Source organism: Corvus kubaryi, unplaced genomic scaffold, assembly GCF_017639235.1.
Source record: "Corvus kubaryi isolate FWS band 111438036 unplaced genomic scaffold, C.kubaryi_AGA036_p1.0 37260, whole genome shotgun sequence".
Classification (NCBI taxonomy): domain Eukaryota; kingdom Metazoa; phylum Chordata; class Aves; order Passeriformes; family Corvidae; genus Corvus; species Corvus kubaryi.
Window position 1 is genome coordinate 2,583,135 of NW_024581077.1, and position 21,958 is coordinate 2,605,092.

The 21,958-nt window shown below is 43.0% G+C and overlaps 1 long non-coding RNA gene across 1 annotated transcript in view; it reads right to left on the reverse strand.

Moving 5' to 3' along the window:
* Positions 1-6,126: 6,126 nt before the first annotated feature.
* The window catches only part of LOC121662663, a 28,288-nt gene continuing 12,456 nt past the window's right edge, over positions 6,127-21,958 (reverse strand). Inside the window, exon 2 of the long non-coding RNA XR_006015367.1 lies at positions 6,127-16,793. This is a non-coding gene — a long non-coding RNA (uncharacterized LOC121662663). The remainder of the gene's footprint in view (positions 16,794-21,958) is intronic.

Sequence of the window (21,958 nt, forward strand, 5' to 3'; positions counted from 1 at the left end):
GGGGAGACAGGGCATTGGGGGGGCCCTTATGCTCCCCAGAGTCAGAGGACTTCCTGGGGAGTCCCTGAATACTAATACACCACCCGGGAAATGAATAGGAGGAACTGGAGGACTGTGCAGCTGCCGCGCTACACCATCACTGCAGTTACAGAGGTGTGGTGGGATGTTTGCATGGCTGGAGTGCACAGATGTACTCAGGTGGAGCTACAATACATGCATATCACTTCAGGAAATACAGAGAAGATGGGAAGAAGGCTGTGCTCATTGTCAAGGAGAGCTCTAATGTGCAGAATGACTAGATATCTCCAGAGGTCCTTTACAAAGTAAATTTCTCTACAATTCCCCATGATGCATTCTCTTTGGAGGATTACTCCTCAGCCTCACAGATCCCTCCTCGGGAGCCCAGCCTACATTGCCCATTTTCCTTTGTCACAGTTTATTACCCCTTCATTCTGCTAGAAAACCTTTTTCCCTCTTGGTCACTTGCCAAAATTAGTGATAAAACTGGAATTATGAAGACACTGCCAAGAAGACAAGTTTCTGACGTCCTCTGCTGAAAAATAGCTTGTGTCTGGGAATATTGATCAGGACTTAGTTTTCATTCTGTAGTCTCACATTCAGTTGCTTCTTGCAGGCATTGGTTTTCTGGAGGAAAACAGGGAAACCTAAGAAACTGCAATTGGTTAAATGCTACGAGTAGAAGTAGGACAGGTTTTCTGAAATAGAAGTAGACATTTTAGTACTTTGAAATATTAGAAGCCCAGAAGTTTGTTAGAGTGCAGTCACAACAAGAATTTAAAGCTGTGGATCTCATGGAGGGATGGACTGGGATAGAAGGTACTAAGAGGGAGGAATGGGATAAAGAATGAGAGTTACACCTGTACTGGCATCTCCAAGTTGCTTTACCCTTAACTGGATTTTCCTTGAAATGCCTGATGACATTTTTTCTCCCCCAGTCCTTCATGTCTCCTCTGGCCTTCTGGCCTCAGCCCTGGAGCCATCAGAAGAGGGAGCTTTTGCCAATGCTGCCCAGAAGCTGGTAATCATTCCCATGCCCAGCTGCAGGCAGTATCATTTTCTGTTGTTACAGCAAATAGTAACCTGGAATAAAATTTCATGTTGAAAGCAGCTTTGCAAACCATTATTTGAAAGAATACTACAACCAGAGCCATAGCATAAAGACATGCCTTGTGAAATTTGGAAGGCTCGTATTTAACCTTTTTCTTAAAGCCTTTCAGAAACTATTTGGACCAATCTCTTTGCCTATTCAATTATATTCATTTACAGCAGATGAAAACTTATGTGCAAGGATAAAAGCAGTTACTTGTTTTATTAAACTGTGGTTTCAATGCAGTGGATAGGAAGTACATAGTTTCATGCTTAACTGCTCTGGATTGTTCCTACAGCCTCCTCATTATTTGGATGGCAAGCCTGCTAGACCCTGTCACAAATAGCCTTCTGGAAGTTAGAAGACTGGAATGGAAGGTAGTTGCCATCTTAATTCTGCAGTTCTGTTTTCCAATGATTTCCAAGGAAGAGTTCCTTTGGCGCTGAACTGGGAATGACTGCAGATTGGCAAAGCCTTTTTCACTTAGTGATTACTGTGTAGTCAGAGGACGATTTTTCCACAAGAGATTTTTCCAAGAAGCTGAATGCAGACAAGTTCAAATGCTCTGTGGAGTTATGGAACTGGACACTGCTCCTGTCTGCCAGCAGAAGAAAGGGAATGGCAATAAGCAAATTATAAAGCAAGCCATGTATAGGTAACTGTGGTGATAGTTTATTTTTTCTAACTCTGATCTTCCCACTGTAGGAGCCAGATCTTTGTATGGAGAAAAGAAGCCATATAAATTAGGAAGGATGCACAACACTGCCATAAGGGAATTTGGACCAAGTTACCTGCAGCTGAGAGGTGCAATTTGACAGAGTCTGTAGGGGTCTGGTGCAGTGCAGTGAGCAGCTGGAACCCTGGGCTGCAGAGAAGAGTTACTGGGATACAGCAATCAAATCAAAATCACAGGTGAACTTGAATGTGTCAAGGACAAGGAGCCAGTGGCCAGGCAGGGGTTCATGCCAACCGTTCTAAAATGTCAGCATTGCTCGTGCTCCATGGCTCAGGGACACATTACCTTTTCTGGGTCAGGCAGCCTGAAAATATCCCTCTGGTGCAAACAGGTGATTCAAAATCTGGCAACTCAGCTAGTCCCATGCCCTATGTATATGTCTCTGTGAACATGCTGCAACATAAGGCTGGACCTACATACTTGGCTAATAGCAAGAGGGGACACAGATACACAGCTTGTGTCATGGGCAGTGCTCATGAGGAGAGCAGCTGCCTCCACAGCACCCTCCCTAGGTAAACCCTCACTGCAAAAAGACAGCTTATTCCTCCAGCACAGGTATCAGTGCTGAGGTCTCCTCAAAGAAGAAGACTTTCTTACTGAAAGTCATTTTGCACTGTCCCTGGAAACATGTCACTGTGGAAAGTTTCTATCCACCTATTTGCTGGATTGTACCAAGCATATATATATGTGTATATATATATGTATGTGTGTGTATATATATATTTGCTGTGTCTCTCACTAGACTGCTGACACTGTACAAGAGCAAAAGTCAAAGGACATTTTGATTTAATAGCTGGACTTTGCCAGGAGAAGATCTGTACATTTCTTTCATCTACCTACTGATAATGCAGCTATAATTAAAGCATCTACGACTGCCTGAAAATATTCTGACCTCATTTTATCCTGTTTCATCTACGTTCGAAACTTCCTCTACAACAGCGCTGACTTTGATGATATTTTGGATTGACTTCTTTGACTGATTTTTTATTTCACAACAACTTCTTGTCTCCAAACATATTTTGTTCTATATTACATTATATTAATACTCCCAAAAGCTAAAGTCATAATAGTATTCTTTGTTCTCACCATAATAGAACTGACATTAAAATGTTGGCATTTAATGTGGAATGGAAACTTGAGGTTTCAGATAGATCTAACCACTTTTAATTAATCCCTTATTTTAATATAAACTAAAACACTAGGGGCAGGGACTCACACCTGCTCCATAGAATCCAGCTGTATTCTCATGAAAGCAGGAAGACATGGTTGTTTCATAAAATATTCTGAACCTCCATGAAAAATTTGATTGGAAATCAGGAGATGTACTTCCAGCCAAAATCAGTCAATAGAGATTCTGTCTCTGTTTGCTGCTCGGATAAATTTGAACTTCAAATGTCATGGAGAGGAAAATGGAATACATTAACATTGATGAGTGAGGTTGGCAAGCTGTCTCAATAAGCTATTTGGAGTGAGGAACTACGTACACAGCTACACTTACTACCCCTTTCACTTCACTGAGTGAACTTCCTCCTCATTTTCTGGGGAACCCTGCTGGAGGAATGATTCTGACCAGCTTTTTTATTCATAGCACAACAAAGCCAAAGTTTTTGAGTTTGTGCGTCTAATAAAATACAAAACACAGTGAGGAACTCAGAACTACAGCACCTTCTATAACCATCTGCACAGTCTTTGCTAGTTGAGAGTTGGAAAGAAACATTTTCCCATGCCAAGGAAAGGTGAGAGGGGACAGTAGTTTAGCTTGAATCCATATCTTTTCCAGAGTCACAAGCCAAACCACTGCTATAGATTTCCCCCCTCCCACTCACTGGGCTTTCTAATGTGAGAAATATCTTCCCGTGGAAAGCAGTGGTTATACAGTCACATGGGATCCTGCCTTACTCATACTGTTGGTATCTGTTTTATGAAATAGGACAGAGATGCCAGAGTTACCCTCAGGCTGGGATGTCTCCTGTAAGCAGCTGCAGGAGAAGTCAGGAGGGAGTAGACAGGCTCCAAAAACCCTCCCAGTCATCACAGAGAGTGACTTTTATTGGACTAAGCAGCAGGCGAACATCCTGCTGTGTATTATGGCCCACGTACTGCCAGGAGAGCAGGGGACATAAATCTGAAGACCAAACCACCCATGCTCCCTGAAGACCCTGAAATATTTTTGTAAGACAAAGCTGTTCAGTTCTGAGCCTTGGACAAATTCCAATCTAAGTACAATGTGCTTATCTACAATGATTTGCCAGCAGCAGTAGGACACTTACCCATCTCTCTCTGACCTTAGCAGCAATACCAGCACTGTTTGAGCATCTGCTCTGCTCGGCACCAGCCTAGCTGAGAGTATTCCAGTGCTAAGCAGAGCATGCTTTAAGTATTAGATTTATAAAATTCTTTGAGAATGTCACCCAATAAATTCCAAGCTTTTTGAAAACCATGAGCATATCCACCCAGAACCTGAAACATGAGGAAGAGGGCTTGGCAAACCCAGATAGCCCCAGCACCATCAGCCTATGAGCAGCTTGCTCACTGCTCTGGAGAATGTCAAGAGGGGAAGCACAGCTCTGGGCCACTAGATTGTCCCCCAGCTCAGCTGAGCAAGGTAGGCATTAGGCACTTGCACTGTGTTTGTGCCCCAGAAGGTGGCCAGCAGCCTCAGCTATCTGTGGTTTGGTGTGCTTTATGTGCAATATCAAACACTCTGCCATGGATGTGAATGGGCGGATAGGATGTGCTGTACAGAGAGCAGAAGGGTCTGGAGAGCTCACTCACATGCTAGGGAGGATGGCTTTCTACAAAGGCAGAGCTGTCTGCTACGGCTTTAGAAGGAGATAGAAAAGCAAGATAATAACCTGAGATAAATGTGTGGAGCTCCTATTCTCATTCCCAGGCTGCTTTGCCTTTTTTTCACTGAGCACAACATCATTTCTTTCAAAATGTGTCCCAGTAGAGACACAGCAGGAGAGGGAGTGGAAGCAATGTGAGTTGATGACACCCTCACCTGTAGGAGCAAAGGCAGAGTTGTTGGTTGATGGGTGTGCTGGACATAAAGATGAAATGAGTCAATCTTTTTCTAAAAACCTTTCCCACAAAAAAAAACCCCAACCCACCAACCAACCAACCACCAAAAAAATCATAGATGAAATGAGGACTGAGGCCATTTGGAGAGTTCTTAACTCTTATTTTCACTGTTCTGCCATGACTCTTGAACACTGACAAGATGTTTTTTCACTCTGCTATATATTAATCTTCTGCAAAGGCTAGTACAGACAAAAATGGGATATGAGGTAACATCACAAAAGGAAAGCTGTAGGTCTAGCTGTTCAAGTTATTAAGCCTTTGGAAGCTTGTCTTTGAGATTGAGGGAGGATATTGTCCCCTTCACTCTGCTCTGGTGTAGCCTCAACTCAAGTCCTGCGTACAGTTTAGGGCACCACAATATGAAAAAGACATTAAGCTGTTGGAGAGTGTCCAAAGGAGATCCACAAGAATGGTGAAGGGCCTTGAGGAGAAGCCATGTGAGGAGCGGCTGAGGGCACTTGGTCTGTTCAACCGGGAGGAGACTGAGGGGAGACATCATTGCAGTCTGCAACTTCCTCGTGAGGGGAAGAGGAGGAGCCTGTCACTGGTGACCAGTGACAGGACCAGAGGCGATGACCTGAAGTTGTGTCAGGGAGGTTTAGGTTGGATATCAGGAAAAGGTTCTTCACCCAGAGGGTGGCTGGGCACTGGAACAGGCTCCCCAGGGAGGTGGTCACAGCCCCAAGCCTGGCAGAGTGCAAGAAGCATTTGGACACTGTTCTCAGGCACATGGTGTGACTCTTGGGGATGGTCCTGTGCAGGGCCAGGAGTTGGACTCGATGATCCTGATGGTTTCCTTCTAACTCAGCATATTCTGTGAGATCCTGCAGGCAACTCAGGGCAGTGGGAGCCACAAGAACTCTATCACTGTGTTCCCTGGAAAGTCTGCCCAAAGTAGTGCCAACATGGAAAGTTAAGATACTCTTCATGTCCTGATGCATCTTATATCTCTTTTTCTCTCCCATTTCTATTGTTAGTGGTATCTAGTAATCAAACCATGACTGATGAGTTGTAAAGAGGTATATGACAACAGTAAGAAACATTTTTCTTCCTCATACAGCTTCTAGATTCACCACCAAGTTCCCAGCCCCAAAACACTGTCTGTGGAGACTCATGGATATAATGCAAAATAAATTAGTTTCAGGCTTCACCCAAGGCCACTACTTTGAGCCACTCTGACTCACAGGAATCCACAGTATTGCCTACAACACCATAGTGGGGTTTATTTTATTGTTTTCCTCTGAATTAAGGCCACAATAATAACAGAGTGTCATGAGACCAGCACCGAATAGATGAAATCCTGCCAAGTGAAGCTGTACTTATGTACAGTGTGAAATCATCAAGGAAAGGAACTGCCCAGAGACTAAAACATTTCCATGTTAAACTTATGATTTAATACTTGTTTAAGTTAAACATTAATATGGGTAAAGCAATCCTCAAAACAGAGCCAGTGCAGAGTTGATCCAAAAGTCAACCGGACAAAAGAATCTGGAGCAAAAATCTGAGCCAAACCACTGAAGCTGATAATGTCTGGCAAGAAAATTCACCTTGGAGAAGAGCTTGAGGACAAAACTCCATTAAAAAACACAAATCAGACTTTGCCCTTTGCTTACTGTCTATCTGCCTTTATTCTGACCAGATGTAAAAGACTTATGATCCTGGAGGCTGGGATATAGTTTCTAAGAGGGCTCTGCAGGATCAGGATTGCTTCTCCACTTGGGGATTCAGATTCCAGCCTGATCTGCAGCTGACCTTGCCAACTTGGAGGCACAAGGACAGAAACCTTTAAGTGACTCTGGCCCAAATGGTATTTACTGACAGAGAGATGGTCTTGAGCTTGCCAGCTATTAATTGTAGTTTGACAAATTATAAAGGCTTCCTGTAGTCCATCAGGGTATCCACTTCCCATTATTCTGTGCTAACAGTCTGTAAAATGAAATGGCAAACAGAGCTTAATTAAAACAAAGCAAGACACTTCCTTGGCTGGCAGGTTTGGAGGAGTAGGAACCAAGTCCCAGGGCCTGCACTTCCAGCTTCATCTCTGAATAGGTATATGAGAGAAAGGACAAACCATGCTTTCACCTCTCTGTACCTCAGTCTACACATTCATTGAGCAGGGACACTGCTACTCAGAGGCCTCTTAGAATGTTATGGAAAGGAATTACAATTTATAAAGCAGTCTGTGATGCTGGGTGGATGAAAATATCAAATTCTGATATTCCAAAACCATCCAGATTAACTTTCAAAGCTCTAAATGTTTTTATTAGTGATTAAAGACCCAGGATGTGGGGATTAAAACCAATATCAATAAATTAATTAATTTATCATCTGGCAGAGTACAAGTGAAAATGCATTCCTCTGGTCTAATCCCATACATCTTGGCTTCCCTTACTTGCCCAGATTCCTCTACCCTGACTGCACACCTACGGCTGAGACAGCTACTGAAGAAGATAACACTTACGTCTTCCGCTGCAGACAGACAGACAGATACCTTCAGGAGTAATTCAGGTCCTGGCTGGGCTGACTCAGACCCTGAAAGTGTCTTTATCTTTCCATGTCCTAGACTTGGTCTGTATTAGGAAGTTAAATGTGTCCAAGCTCTAGGCCTGAGGCCAGACTGCACCATACAGCTGCCAGTCAGGCCAGTAAATCTTCCTGCTCTCTTCATTATGGTGTCCGTGTAGGGTCATGGCAGGCTCCCAGGTCATGACAGGGGACTGTTTGAACATGGCTAGGGCCCTCCACTACACCAGTGTCAAGGGCCCTTCTGACAGTACAGCAGCATTTCAAATCCTGTGCCCTGCAGCATTCCCTGGCTTGTTTAATTTCTTAGTGGACCCCCACCCTTAGATGTAGGAGATAAGTTTCTGAAGATAGCTGAGATGTGGTAGGACAGCACAGCTATTGGAGGGATGGGGCTAACTCTTTCCATCCTGTAGCCATGTGACAATCCTTCTTGTCAGGACATCTGTGTTGTCAAGGTAAGTCTATATAAGCTAAATACTCCAAAGGAACTCAAGAGAACCTCACACATCTCCCAGCCTCAGCACACAGTTGGAGAGTGCTGTGCGTACCTGATACACAGATAAAAAGGGTTCTGGGTACCTGGGACTTGTCCATAGCCTGACTGTGAGTCAAACCCAGGAATGCAAGTCAGGATGTCTGAGCCACAGCCCCCTGCCTGAACCAGGAGACTGCAGCTCCTCACAACTATAGTGTGAGCTCGTTTGATCCCACTGCTATAACCACCCCTTAATGAGGACCAGATACATAAGCCTCTACAAGGAGACAGGGAAAAGGAGGGAGGATTTCCTCGCTAATACCATAGAAAGAAGAGTAGTTCCTGGAATATTTACCAAGCCACTGAACCAAAACTTTGTTTTTATATTTTGTTTTTCAGGGCTTTTTAGCTCCTCTTTTTAACTTGATAATTATTTCACAGCCCAAATCCTTGAGTCGTTCACTAGAAACCTATGATGCAAAGGAAACATGGCCACATCTGATGTCCCAGCATTCAAAAAGCAGCTGCTAGTGGAAAATCACATGAAATAAGAAGTGTGGGAGTACTTGCATGTATGAGGCTACTGTCCTTTATCCTCAGCATTTAGAATACTGCTTTTAATTTGCCTTAAAATATTGAAAAAAGGAAGTAAAATTTTATATGCCAAGTAAGGAAAACTGCTCTACATTTGGCCCTTGAAGTGCTTTGATTTGATTTGAATGTAACTATTTGGATCACATGGATAGCAAAAGGCACATGCCTCAGAGTGGCAGCTTTTATTCTTTTAGGGCAACCAGCATCCCCTCAATGCAAAGGATTAAATCAAAACTAAATTAGGAGGCATGCTACAGAGAAGGCTGGCTGTGTACTTTTCAATATGAACAAAGCAACCCTTCTCCTCACTGGTAAAAATTCATGCTAGTGCAGAGACCCAGCACAAAGCCTAGACATCACTTAACATCCTGCTGAGGGTTTAAGCGTTGGCTATGCTTTGTGCTAAGCCTCAATAATGGATGGAATATCACCCACAAGAAAGAATAGGGACAAACTGCGCTTAGATTTTGCCTGGGTCTGATTCTGTATTTCCAAAGCCCGTTTCTGGTGAGAATTTGTAGTCAACGTGAGATGTGGCTTTACATTTCACCTCATACCTGAAACCTGCCTTTCATACAGCTATATTATCCAGGATAATATTTCTTCAATGTAAATGGGCACTGCACATAAAGTATCTGCAGACCAACTATTACCAATCAAAGACAGTGCCACTCACCTGAAGGGAACAGTGTGACATGAGGAATTGCGGCTCAGGGTCTCCCAGAGGGACTACACAACCCATGTCTTCATTCCCACACTAAGAAGCATTGTGCCTGTACCATGGCCATGCAAACTGACCTGTCCATGCAATTCCCTTGGGATCCTGCTACAGACACTACTGAGATTCCAGCTGAGTTGCTAACACTGGTTCTTCGCTCAGGTATCACTGTATTTTTTCCTATAATGGCTATCTGTGTTTGTGTACCAGATTCTACCCTCAGGAAAGAGGGTGCAGATGATGCTTGTGGCTATTCCAAACTTCCCACAATCTATTGGTATTTCCAGCCAGGGCAATCATGTGGGTTGGCTGCTCTAAGAATGAGTGACTGGGTCTGCCCATGGTGCCATTTCCACACAGCTGCTTCTGCCCTCTCTTCTACAGCTGCTGCTTCTCTCTCATGGACTTTCACAAAAGGAAGCTCAATTGGAAGTTAAATCTCCCCAACTCATCACACCACAGGCATGTTTGGAGCAAGATCCCAAATTGAATGCTGGAGGTAAGAGAACAGATAAAGGATGCAAGCTGTGGTATGTGTGTATGGGGGAGACTAAATGTCTTCATTTAGATAGGTTTAAATAAGAAAGCAAGAGAAAAAGCCTAAGCTGGGGATCAGCTGAAGAATTCACTGCAAAAATCGTGACAGACACAGCTTAGACATATCCTTCCCACAAGTATAAGGTTATTAGGCAGTAAAACTGCCTTACAAACTAAACCCACATTTGTTTCAATGTACCATCCCAAGTGTGAGGCAGAAGAGCTTCACTCAGCAGGGCTGGTGCACTCAGGCCCCCTAACCTCGATGGAGCCCTGGGCAGAAGCCAGCTGTCAGCTTCCAGCTCCAGGCTTTTCTCTGTTCGTATCAGAGAGTGAGCCAAGGAACTCAGAGGGCCTGAGAGAGGTATTTTCACATTTTCCTCACAGATTCTACCACAAATGTAACATTGTGTGGCAGTTAACACCAGGACTGACATAGCAGAGTGGACAGAGGGCTGTTATGTCCAGCATCCTCTTCCCAAAAACCTGCAGCACCAGTTGCTGCTAGGGAGGATACCAGAAACCCTGTGTAAACTGACAGAAGAAATTAATACTTTACCAGTTCCAAAAATCTGATCCTAGTTGGGGTTTTTTTGCTTTTGAAATATTTTTCCCATTCCTCTGGATATTCTCACTGGCCATATAAATGCATTGGCCCTTCCAAGAATCCTGCTAAACTCTTGGTATTAATGGCTGTGTCTAGACCAGTAAATTAAACAGGGCCACGACACCACTTCTGACACTCCTCCATGCTTGTCTATGTTGTTTTTTGGTTCCTTGACATGGATTATCATCAGCCAGCAGAAAATACATACCTGCTATCTCAGTGCAGAGAACAGCACATTCTTGGGACCATTCCCAAAAGGTAGGCTGGGTGTGGCCACCCTGTTTTTAGGGGTAAAAGAGTTTATTCAGGGGGGTATGAATTATAACATGCCTTTGGCTTCGTGCCAGGCAGCAGTCACTGGTCTATTGCATTTAGTAGTACAGCTGCAGACAGTGGGACTTTTTAATGACAAGCTCCATGACCAAGTTAAGCACATTGGGAAAAACATCGCAGGGTACCTTTTGGAGAAATCCCATGATATGTAGATAGTAGCCTGATCACCATTAGGGGAAGAAAACAACATTTCCACCAAGGACTTGGTGCTGTGTCAAAGTACATGCTGTGCAGTGAGGGTTTTGCCACACTTTTCAAACATTATCAGCAACCTAAGATTAAACGTGCACAAAGACGGCTTAGCACTGTCCCTCCCAAATACCTTCCATCCCTGTGGGCACGTTCAAGGCTTGTTCAAAACAGCTTGGCTTAAATCTGATCAGTCATCTTCAAGACAAACACAAAAAACTTCTAACCTCAGGTGCTTTCACATGAGCACCCAAATGGGAGGGTTTGGATTGCCACAGCCAGCTGCCACCCTGAGCAGCGCTTTTCAAATTGACAGCACACAGGTATTTTCACAGAGGCAGGAAACACCTCTTTGAGTGCCACAAGGCTCTTCAGCCTGGTCCTGCGGTCCACTCTGAACCCAGTTTGAAATGTCTGCATCCTGACCACACTTGCACATACTTTTCTAAGAACAGGAGGAAATTGTCCACAAGATCTCTGTTGACCTTAGTAACACAAATACAAAAATATTTGCAGTCAAGTTAAGTAGCAGAAAATGTGTCCAGAACAGTATTGAGTAACCCTTCTTGAGGAGGGGAGTGTCTGCAGAGTCAGTGGGAATTGATACTGATGTCTCAGAGGACTTGGGAATACCAAGGACCAGGCACACCAAAAAAAGCATAAGTAAATATTTAACTGAAGACTGCAAGAACTTTCCCTTTTAGGTAAATCACTCTCCATATCTGAGTTCACTCCAAGGTGAAAAGGGCAGAGGGCAATTAAGTGGGCATCACCCAAGTAATTCCAGAAACAAAGAGTATTGCTTATGGGAAAATCATTAACCAAGAGTGAAAAATAAACAGTTTGAAAAAGAATTGGGAAATGGAGGACACTGTCTTGTATAGAGATGAGAAGTGGATGTTCCATTGACCACAAATGGATGACATTGTCTTATGTAGAGATGAGAAGTGGATGTTCCATTGACCACATCTGACTTGAAGCAGTCTCCTCCCTCTGGTATGTCCCCCTGCAAGCACTTTCCACCAAGAGATAGAGATAGGTATGTCTGGAAGAAAAGTCCTTAAGAGATACATCCAAATCCTGTTCCTCAGGAGATGACAGTGAATTTTGCCTCCTGAAATCAGTGCAAATCCAGTTTGCTCCGAAACATGCATCCATTTTCATCCATACATGCAATTCTATTGGGTTTCTCTGTTGCATCCATGGCCAGGCCCCAACAAAGTGGATGGATACACCCAGGAGAAGAAATATAAAACCAGACAGATAGATCCATGCCTTGCCTTGATCTAGCAACATTTATAGCCTGGTGAGCAGTGTGTTGTGTGGCCCTCTGGAAAAATCAGTGCTTTGTTTCATTCATCTATTAGGATGGCTTAGGAAAAACATCTATGACTTTTATTTACTTAGCCTTGCAGAAGAGTTTGGTTAATATGGTAGGTACATAGTTCTTCCCAAAGAATTACCAGTAGGATGGTGATAATTCAAGACTGCGAAAAACCAAAAAGTGAAAAAGCTAAAAGCTGTATCTCTGTCTAAAACTTAAGCACCACTGAAATCAATTGGAAGGTTACTGCTGTCTTTGATAGGAACAAGAGTTTACCTTCTAGAGACCTATTTCCTTTTTAAGAATATCAGATGGCAAAACCAGAAAAATCTTATTTTTCCACTGCTGGCTCTAAAGTTTCACAAATGACACTGTTACAAGGACTTATTTCACTATTAGAAATACTGTTCTACTTCAACATTAGACATTGTGCAAACTCATTCTGGCTGAAAGGGTAGTCATTTTTTATGTTGGATAGTTATTATGACAAACAACTAAAATATGCATCTGGAGCTCTTGGGCTTGTGGGACTTAGATAATTAAAATATTTTTACGGGGAAAAAATTACGAGTACAAGATGGAAAACTACACTTTTGCACTGAGGGAAAGTTCATTCAAGTGTACAGTATCCAGGGCACACAAACCCACTATTTAAGCATACATATGCCTCAGATGCACTATTTACCTGTACATTTCCCGCTCATCTGTGAGTGTGCTTATGTGTGCAATGTTTACATGGCCTCTATTACATTTACTTTTTTATTCAGCAGCCCAGTTTGAACTGGAACCCACAGGTGTTTGAATACATAAAGATCAAACTCCTTAAATAGACAGAAGAATGATAGAGACTTTTTCACTCCAGAAAATGCCATGTAAACACAAAGTTTGATTCAGCCATGAGAAAGATTACTGCTGGGCATCCTGAAGTTTTGGTGCTTCCCTGAATTGAGGAACAATGCAATGACGATTTTTTTTAATTACCTCTGCATCATAAACTGAATTAACATGTCAAAAAAAGGCCTAGTGACACTCAGCTGCTTTCTTGACTTTGTCCTCTACACTTTTACTGGTCCCTTACTAACAGAGTGTGTGAGTGATCTCACCATACACCAGCCATTCCAATGACTGCTTGCTTGGGATGGAGGGTATCCCAATGTACATGAATGTTGGGAAATACCTGCTGGAATGACTTAGCTGAACTCAAACATCTGCCTGGAGCACAGAAAAAAAGAGAGGTTCCTAAACTACTCAGAGCGCAGGCCCTGAAGGGAAAGGCTAGCAGTCCCTAACTGCTCCTCCACCTAAGAGGCTTATGGTTTATTTACATGGAGTGTTTTATAATACCCAAGGGATGCCTTGTGATCTGGGCTTGGATTTAAAAAAAAACCCTGTAGCTATTAGTATGAAACTCAGTCCTCTCTCTTTTTCCCCAGGGCAGTTTTATAACATTCATATTTCTACGGGGTCCAAGAAAGGAAAAATAACTTTGGGCAGTTTTTTAGTGCATCTTATAAGGAAAGTCCATGATATATGGGGAAAAACTGTAGCCTATCAGTGCCAAAACCATGGTTATTTATATGACTATCTGAATAAAAGCAATGTAGGTATTGTGATTTTGCCACCTCTCTGATATCTTATCAGATATCACCTCAGGTTTGTTTTAAGCCTGTCTGGATAACAATCAACATGCATCTGCTGAAACTCCTCTCACAGTGCCTTGGAAGGGATCCACCTTCATCTTAGGGTCAGTTCACACATTTTGTCTTGCAGATAGGAAAGATGAAGTTGTTTAATATTAGTGTGTAGAGCTCATGGGCAGTCATTCATCAAGCTGTAGTAACACAGATCTCTTGTTGCACTCCTGCACTCTGGTTTGGATGCCTGAAATGGCGACCCCATGTTCCATCCCAAACCCCAAAGTTCAATGCCTCAGTGCTGTTCTACAGCATGAAACCATGAACTTAAGCATCTGTTCAAGGATGCCCAGATGATAAAGCCCTTAGTAATATCATTATCTAAGCCTGTCCTCCCCTTTTCCTTCTCTTTCCCTAGCATTAGGACGAAGCTACTTGATATATTTCAATTGACTGGTCTTTGTCCACTTGCTTGCACTTGTTCTCTACATCAGCACTTCCAGCACCTCTTTAAGGTGTTTCTACTGCATTCATCAGGACAATATGTAGAAACTTACTTTCTGTACCTTTACCTGTCTTTTTTTTCCTCCTCCATGCCTTCTTCCAGGCATCTGTCACAATCCTGATGTTGCCATATCCTTTCTCAATAGGTATCACAAGCATTTCTCTAGAAATAGTCTCAGGCTCAGTGTGTGATTTCATGGTGTACTCAAATAATGATGCTGGAGTCAGGAAACAGTCAGAAGGAGCAAGGCATGGAGAAAAGCAGAGGTGAGGTAAACAACTGATGACTTTCAACTGTTCTTCCAAAAGGCAGTCTGTGCTGCACCAAGCTGTTTGCCTCCATGTAAATCATATTTTAGGGTTAAAGCATGCCATGGACCTTGCTCTTTAGAAGTAGGTGGCATAGGAACCCAGGAAACCATCTGTTAAAATACAATCTCAGTACCTGCTGGTCCCTTTACCCTGAAGTGTCTCAGAACAGATGCTGCCTTCAAGCTATAGTTAAGTTAAAATTTCACTGCATGAACGAACATGTGGCTCAGAGAAAGCAACCACTGAGACACAGGAGAGTCCCTGTTAGCTGTTGCTTTCATGGAACTCTCTGACTCAGAGTTCAGATTCCATCTGGTAGGAGTTGGTGGCCTGGGCAAATGCACATAGGTTTACACCAAGAGACTAATCATAGGCCTGTTTTACAATGAGTTCTAGTCTTTGGAAGAAGGGGAGCAGTCACTTTTAACGTAATTTTTTTCTTCAAAGAGATTAAAAAGGTATTTTCTTAATTCGTATCTAACATAGGAAAATCTTCAGGGGTGTAAATAAGGCAGTCGGCTTCTGCCATCTTACCAAGTAAAAAAACAAACCCTTTGTATGTGAATTGAACGTATTGAATGAGAATTTTCTACAGTATGGGTTTTTTTAGAGATGTTAAAGTGATCCAGATAATATGATTTATCAGTTTCTGAGGCATATTCCTGATGAGTGTACTCTGTCAAGTCTAGCTGAAACTCTGATAAAGAATGGAGTTTCCTCTGGTTCCTGTAGATAACTATAGTGCTTCTTGCATGAGAGTGAATTTTGGTTTTAGTTATTTTGTATTATTCACCACTGATCTATATATTCATCCTTATTCCATTTTCCAGTAATACATTATGCAATAGAACATCTGGCATTTGGTATTTGTTCTCCCATCCCTTCCCTGCGGGTAAAGGTGAGAACACTGCAGCATGCTCCAGTGGGAGCTGGGACTGAGTATGTTCAGGTTTTTGGGTTATTTTTATTTTCTTATATATGTTAATAATCCCATGGATTTGCATGATTCTGTTTGTGCTTCTTTTTGTTTCACTCTGTGGGATAATACCAGTTTAACGCTTCTGCCTTTGGACGTTTGTGGCGTTCAGGCCTCGTTCAGTCAATGAGAGAAGAGCAGCATCTGCAAGCAGCAAACAGGGCTGGCTGTGGCTGCTGGGGCTCCTCAGACCATGTCCAAGGCCCCCCTCTGCCACAGCTTCCTACAAGGTGGTGGGTGAACCACTGTTCATGACAGCATCCTTCTCCCACACGCTGCTTTATACCCCATAAGCTTTCAGAGGACCACACCACACTTAATTGCTAGAAATATTGCTAGAAATAGGTCTCCAGAAGGTAAACTCTTGTTCCTATCAAAGACAGCAGTAACCTTCCAATTGATTTCAGTGGTGCTTAAGTTTTAGACAGAGATACAGCTTTTAGCTTTTTCACTTTTTGGTTTTTCGCAGTCTTGAATTATCACCATCCTACTGGTAATTCCTATCTCAGGCATTTGAGTTAGGTTATCCTCAGAGCAGGGCAGCAGCAAGGTGTTTTGATAGCTGAGGTTCACTCTTTTAAGCTTCTTGGGACTCTCTTCCCTTCTCTTGTCAGCAGCTGCATCTTTCAGTTACCACTCCTGATATCAGCATTTCTTCTCAGCACTCTTCCCCTCTCTGTGTAGAGATCCATTATGAGGTTGTGGCTCTGCTTCAGGGAATTACTCCCATGTGAGTTTTGTGTCAGTCTCAGAGAAATCCTCTGGCTTTCCCAGATGACATGCACATAGCTGACACACTCAAGAGCAAAGCAAGCTCAGTGCAAGCAGAGTTCACAGAGGCAAGGCCACGTTACTTACACTGCCAGATAAAAACTGGAGTTTTTATCTCCATATAGGGGAGATTAGAACCTGTCCCAGTGACAAAGTAATCCAGGAAAAAAGGTGGAAAGGACAGAATAGCACATGCCCACTTCTCAAACAACTTTGCAGAGTAAACAAAAATATCTTCTTCCATCTTGATTGTTTCTTGTCGTTGGCCTTTTTACACCTATAAAAAGAGGTGTGATCTTGCTGTATCTCTGCCAGGATTGCAGGCAGCACCAGCCGTCACTGAGAGTTGTTCTTCTGGATATAGCCTGTCAAAATGGAAGGAATGAGTCAGTGTTGTGCAGAGCAAGAACAACACAATTAACGCCTATTTCATGTGTGTTCCTGTCTCTTTTTGTTGCAGATGAAGGACTTGTATTGTTGGGGTTTTCAGCACTACGGTTCCTGGGTGTCCTACCTGTGCAGTAGTACTGATGTGATCCATACACACATATCCTGAGGTGCAGGCTTGCCCTGTGGGAAAGTTAGGAAATTCTCCTTGTGGGCACCTCTTCAAAGGCTGCTTCCCAGCCCCAGCTTTGGAAGACGACTAAAACTGGTTGTGGGAGAGAGCCCGTGACAGCCTCCTGCTGCTGTCCCAGGTTTGTTTTTAGAAGGCGAACGTTGGTGTCCTGCCAAGCTGGATACCTGGCGGTGGGAACGCAGATGTGAGCGTGCCCGGGGGGGGATGCTTATGCACTACAGGCTGTTTCCTATAGGTGGAGTGAGTTGTTTAACGCTCTGTTGTAGTTCTTCACATTTGCAGGGTTATTTGGTAGGTACAGCATCACTCAGGGCAATCTGACAAATTCATTTCAAAACAAGTTTTTGACATATAATAAGAAGGAAAAAAATGGTCTCCAGCATTCAGAGAATGGAAGGAAAATTTCCTGTTGAAGGAAGTTCTGAAGACAGTGGGATTGCTACAGGATTAATTAATAGAGGTTTAAAACAGTGTTTCAGCTGTTTCTAATCACTCATCCTCTCTCTCCAGTATCCCAAGGACTCAGGATGGGCAGACTCTGTGGTGTCAGCCTTGTTTGTTATTTGGAGGGAAAAAAAATCCTAGCCTTTCAGGCTTTCAGCACTCTAAGAATCCTCCCTTCCTTCAAAGCTTGTCTCAAAACCCACTCACTGGCAAAGCCGTTGCTCCCACCCTCTGTTAGCATCCAGAATCTCTCACATGACAAGAACATTCTCTTCCTGATGCTGAAGAGTCCCTGTTATTGTATGTTGCAGATTAAATGTCTTGTGCTTAGGCCCACGAACATATTGTTGAGGGGTTAATTGGGATGTGGGTTCACAGAGCATCCGGTAACTGCTGGAGCATACTCCATGCTAACTGTGGTCTGATCCAGGGAGTTTGTTCCTGGCGCCTGGGGATGAAGCGTGCAAAGGGCTGTTTCCACAAAATAGCTGAGGTTTTGTAGGTTCACGGCTAGTGAACCTTCCAGTCAGATGTTGCTGTGACCATGTCCTGTTATTGTGCTCCCCAGGATAAATCTCAAATATTCAAGTAGGACTTTTATCAGACAAAGAAAATAATAGGTAAACCTACCCAAAGGTGTCTAATGTTCTGGAATTAGCCTTAAAAAGGAATAGTTTTTAAACAAGACTGTGTTTTGAAACTAAGTTTTGACACAGAGAAATTACTCCTATGTAACTATTCTGGGTCTGGACATAAAATACCAGATCTGGCTTGGTTCTTCCAGGCCATTGAGTGTCTACACAAGCATCCTTCCCATACAGAATCATACAATGTTTTTGGGCCAGTTAAAGATCATCTAGCTCCAACCTCCCTGCCGTGGTGTTAAGATCCAGCTAGTGAGAGATGCCTCTGCCTGAATTAAGGTGCAAATAAGACCAAATGAGGAAGTCAATAATACAATTTTATTTAACAATAGATGTGAGGTAGAGAAAGAGAAAGAAATAGAAGAGAGAGAAGAAAGAGAGAGAGAGAGAGGGATCAAGCAGCAGATAGTCTCAACCCATGGATCCAGCATCATCCTGTCCTGTTCATCCTTCTTCATCCTGAATTTCTTAGTGATGGGGGTCCCGAGGTGATTCAAAGCTTTTCACTATTTATACACCTTTGCAAACAAAGGAATTACTGCTCATAGGTTACACAGTTCTCTTATTCTATTGGTTAAATTATTCCCTCACTTCTAATGCTAATTAGTCCACATGCTTTGTCTTTCTCTTCTTTTTAGCTTAGTGTGTTTCTTGGGTTGCTGCTCTGTGAGCTGGGGGTCATAATTTCCCCCTGCCAGAACTACCTTTTACTCCATCCAAGCTGATTTCAGCTGAGTTGGCTTTCCTTGTGGCCCATAAATTCTGCATTCTTTGTGTCCATTATCAGTGATACATTCTTCTCCCCCAGCTTTGCTAACCTTCTCCTAGGTCTGAGATAATACCCAAGACAATAGTACTACCTTTATCTTACATCGAGTTCCTGCTGTGGTGGCTTAACTTGCAGTCCAAGTTCCAGGTCTACTCAGGGGGCTTTGGTGGTTGTTGGTGGTCACAGATGCCATCTGTCCCATAACTTGGGGTGATCTTTGTTTGACCAGTGATAGATATACAAGCAGTTACTTCTTCATACAGATTGCCACAGTGAGAATTTTTGTCTGGATGTGTTACCCAGGATGTGCTAACCAGATATCACCTGTGCTTGGACTGGAGTTAGTGCCATCCCGTCACTCCCTTCTGTGTTTATCTCATGACAAAGTCCTTCTGTGGCCTTAACAGTGTTTGAAACAGGCTACTGTGCTCTGTAAGTCTTTACACATGGGCAGGGACACCTTCACTTAACCAGGTTGCTCAAAATCCCATCCAGCCTGGCCTTGAACACTTCTAGGGGTGGGGCATCCACAACTTCTCTGGGCAACCTGTGCCAGTGCCTCACCACCCTCACAGTAAAGAATTTCCTCCCGAAATCTGACCTAAACTTGCCCTTGTTCAGCTTAAAACCATTCCCCCTTGTCCTATCACTATGTGCCCTTTATAAAGTTCCTCTAAAGCTTTCTTGTGGTGTCTTTTCTGAGGTGTGGTTCATGGCGAGGTAAACAAAGGTTCATGGGCAGATAAAGGCCAATATTTATTGTCATGAGAAAAGAGCAGCTGAAAGGTCTATTAAACCAAATCATAATAAACTATTAGATTTTTTATTAATCTTGCCTGCTATTTTCTGTATGCAGGTTTTGCTGATGATCCTCAAACTGAGCCAAAATACGTATCGTGAATTATTCTGACCTTCCTCAGAACAGCTTTATATGTTAGCAGGCATGCCTGTTAAAAACTCTCTCTCATAACCCCTATTTGAACATTGTTATATTCATTTGTCACATTGTAAAGATATGTAACGTCATTCACCTCGGGGGATTAAAGGCAGCACTGTTTAATGACAAGGACTGAATATGCTGCCCTTGATCACAGTGGGCCATGCCCTAAGCAAACTGTTAAGTGGATTTTATACCACCAACAATGGCCCTAGATTAATCAAAAAAGAAAAATTAAGAAAAGCTGCAACATAACCAGCTTCCACACAAATGAAACTCTAAGCCCCAGCTGCAACATAACCAGCTTCCACACAAATGAAACTCTAAGCCCCATCTGCATCTGTACCTTCTGTAGGATGTAGGACAATCCCTACATCAGTCCCTTTGCTGCCACCATGCTTGGTGCTATCCATCAGTTTAGAGTCACCTCTTGTTACTGCATGCACCTTCCCCAACTTCTTCAGTGCCACAAGGATTATTTCTATCTACTGCACTTGCAATCAGAAGACCTATGGCACTCAGCATTGTAACAGTTTGGCAGAAAAAGGGTTATACCTGAGAACCTATTGAAAGATGGCTTTGCTCTTAGGGCACTATGATGGACAGGTGAAACTCCTCTGCTTTGACACACACTTCCCATGTGATCCTAAAAAAACCCTGTTCAGTTAGGGTGCAGGTCCTCTTCTGAAAAATGGGAATCACAGGAGACTGGAACAAGAACTACATGTCAGAAGATGGGAAACATTTTGACATCATAGTTACAGAGCGCTCCCCTGAAGGAACACACAGTTAATGCAAACAGAGACATTTTGTGCCTTGAGTTGTTCAGTTACAAGCCCTGGAACAAGATACTGTGAGAAATAGAGCCAAGTTCAATGTATATTTGATGTGTCACTGCTGTTTTGTTTGGCAGCTGCTCTGGTGATCAATATACTGTGGAGCAGGACTGTCACTCCCTTTTAAGAGTCATTAGGATAATGCATGACTCTGCAGTCCTCCCAGCACATCGTGTGCTGCATAGCTTATTAGCAATCACACAAGTACCTTACTCTTGCCTCTCCAGAATTAAAGCTGAAATCCATTTTCTCCTGATAAAGGTCAGGGAACCAGTTTATAAGCAGACTTTGGTATTACAGTCTCAATGGGATTTGAACGGGCTGGACCAGACGATCCTTGAGGTCCCTGCCAACCTGGCATTTCATGGTTAAAACAAAGTTTAAATTTATTTGTTTGGAGGGAAACTTACTGATATACTGATAATTTTTGTTCTTAGTTATGCCATTAAGTGTAAAACATGGGTAATTAATCTCTGCATTGCAGATTGGAGTGTGAGAGAAGGAGATATAGTGGTCCTTGACTACTGAAATTTGAGCAATTGTTGTAATTGGTGGGAAAAACACGTTCAGAAAGAGAAATAGAGTTAACAGGACTCATGAGGACTTACCTCCTCCCTGCATGCTTCTCTCTGCAGTACCTCAAATGGAGCCTACTAGAGTTTTCTTTCCTGGACTCTTGTTTCTCAGCTAAGGTAATGGCATTGTCTTGTTCCAAAATAGGATATCGAGGTCAAACTGAATGTCAGAAACCAAGTAGGATATCAGAGCACCACTGTCCACATTAATTTTGTGAATTCTGTGACTCAGGAGATTATTAGGTCCTCAATAGCCCAGTTCCAGCTCCAGTTCCTCCAGTTTGTCGGCCAGCTTTTCCGACACCTGCCACTACTTTTTATGCCAAGCTTTTCCAGCTTGCAGCTGGGCAGATGGTCAGGAGAGGCATCTCATCTCCCTTTCATTGATTTTATGCCTCCTTCATATACTTCACTCTTTTGTAACTACTTGACTTGAAACTACTTGTTTCAGCATTCAACAGAGCTGTGTAATCCTGTGGGCTCCTATAAAATTTCTTTTCTTCCCTCCCTTCCTCCTGAGTGCATGATACAACCACTTTCTGCAATCTTCCATAAGTTAGGAAACAAGGTTGTAAAGGACAAGGGTAATTTCTGACTTGGTTCTTTATAGGTCATTCCCATATTACACAGAGCACCCACAGGCTTGGGCTGGGTGCCACATCCTGCAGGGTATGGTTGGGCAATCTTCTTTGCCACACTGCAAAACATCTTAGCAGCTGTTCTACCTAAGCAAAATGAGCAAGAA